General features: G+C 44.0%; 1 long non-coding RNA gene across 1 annotated transcript in view; it reads left to right on the top strand.

Moving 5' to 3' along the window:
• Nucleotides 1-2,192, top strand: part of LOC108514720 (uncharacterized) — a 76,539-nt gene that overhangs the window by 1,018 nt on the left and 73,329 nt on the right. The window lies entirely within an intron of this gene.

The raw sequence follows: 2,192 nt of genomic DNA, 5'->3' as shown, positions 1-2,192 counted from the left end.
TTTTTTTTTTTTTTTTTTAATGTATTTTTTAGTAGAGACGGGGTTTCACCGTGTTAGCCAGGATGGTCTCGATCTCCTGACCTCGTGTCTGCCCGTCTCGGCCTCCCAAAGTGCTGGGATTACAGGCTTTAGCCACTGCGCCCGGCCTTCAGCACGTTTTAAGGGGAAACATGCTATAAAGTTTATAAAAATAACTCTGGGGCCAGGCGCCTTTGCTCATGCCCGAAATCCCAACACACTTAGGGAGGCCAAGGCAAGAGGGTAGCTTGAGCTCAGAAGTTCAAGATTAGCCTGGCAAAATGGCAAAAACCCTGTCTCCACCAAAAATACAAAAAATTAGCCGGGCGTGGCGGCGTGCGTCTATGGTCGCAGCTACTTGAGAGGCTGAGGTGGGAGGATCGCTTGAGCCCCAGAGCCGGAGGCTGCAGTGAGCCGAGATTGTGCCACTGCACTCCAGCCTGGGTGACAGAGAAAGACTTTGCTTTTAAAAAAAAAAACTATGGAGTTGCATACTTTAAATATATGTAGTCATCTGTATGTCAGTTAAAACTACAAAAAAAAAACTTGTTTTTGACACAGCCTTGCTATGTTGCCCAGGCTGGAGTGCAGTGGCCTGATCACAGCTTACTCCAGGCTCAATCTATCCTCCCACCTCAGCCTCTGGAGTAGCTGGGACTGCAGGTGCCCACCACCATACCCGGCAAATTTTTCAATTTTTTGTAGAGACTATCTTAATTTAATTTAATGTAACTTGATTTAGGAAAGCTAAGTAATTAAACATGAGGCCAAAGTACATAAGAAAGCGGCAGCCTTTTATTGCAAATATGCACACACTCTCCGGCGAGGTTCTCTGGTCCTCAGGTGTGGGGTGCCAGGGAAGTCGCACAGGCGCTCTAGAGTGAAGTTCTCCGGTCCACGAACGCGGGGGCGAGGAAGTCACGCCGGCTCCTGCCAGCGGACTTTTATGCATTGGTACTGGAAGGGGGAGGGCAGTGGGCGGGATAAGGGCATGATAGGGGCGTCTCCATAGGCGTGGCCAGGTAAGTTTCGAGCTCTTCGGAGTGACGTCACCTGGCGCATGCTCAGTTGATCTGCATCTTCTCGGGCGCAGGCTGCATTTTCCCGCGCCCAGGTAAGTTGGTGATGAAGAACCCGGAAACAACAGGTACTGCTCCATCTTGTTCACCTTCCTCCATCTTGTCCCTTCTCCCTTACCCAAACAGAGACTATGTCTCACTATGTTACCTAAGGCAGGTCTCGAACTCCTGGGGTCAAGTGATCCACCCACCTCAGCCTCCCAAAGTCCTGTGTTTACAGGCATGAGCCATTGTGCTCTACCTTAAAAAAGCTTTTTTTAAAGTCCGGTTGGGAACCCTTACAGTTCTTTACCCATTGGACACAGATTTAGCCTTTCGTTAGTTTTAAGTGTTGCTATACGTATCAGGTCAATTCCTCTTTGAGGAGTAGCGTGGCATATCAAAATATTCCACTAGCAGCAAAAGCACTCTTTTAGTTGGTTATACATATATATGTGCATATATATACACAAATATTTTCATCTACAGAGTACCAATTAAAATAGATATATAGTTGCATGTAACATACAAAATCAGATTCTAAAATCTTTCAGAAGTTTAAAAGGCATGAAGGTTTTTTTAATCAGAGAAAATAGCTTCTTAAAGAACAATATTAATAAACAGTAGAAAACCAATACGCAGCATTTGACTGTGTACCCAGGAAGAATCGTACCTCAAAGCCCCCCTTAACTGTCATATCAGGAGTCCTCTCAACACCCCAGGCATATGCGACTGTAGTCACAGTTAAACCTAAACCCTAGATGTGATTTGGGCAAAGGATTCTAACAGTGTAGACATGAGCCAAATAGAATTTTTTGGATAATAAATTTTGGCACCATGCCATTTCTGAAATTGTCATATTTTATATGTGGAACTCTATCCGGCTATTTCTTAGAAGTTATTTTAAAATGCTGTGGTTTGAATGATGCATGAAGGAAAAAGATGAAACCAATAACCATTTAAAGCAATGGAAGCGCAAGCTGTTGTACAGCCTAATCCTCTCCACCTGTTAAATCTATGCACCTTAATTGCTATACCAGAAGTTTCTCACGTCTTTAAATGAAAACCTGGAGCCTCTATAGAGCAATCCTTTTTTTTTTTTTTTTTTTTTTTTTT

Source organism: Rhinopithecus bieti, unplaced genomic scaffold, assembly GCF_001698545.2.
Source record: "Rhinopithecus bieti isolate Rb0 unplaced genomic scaffold, ASM169854v2 scaffold_31548, whole genome shotgun sequence".
Classification (NCBI taxonomy): Eukaryota; Metazoa; Chordata; class Mammalia; order Primates; family Cercopithecidae; genus Rhinopithecus; species Rhinopithecus bieti.
This window is presented reverse-complemented; position numbering and strand designations above follow the sequence as displayed.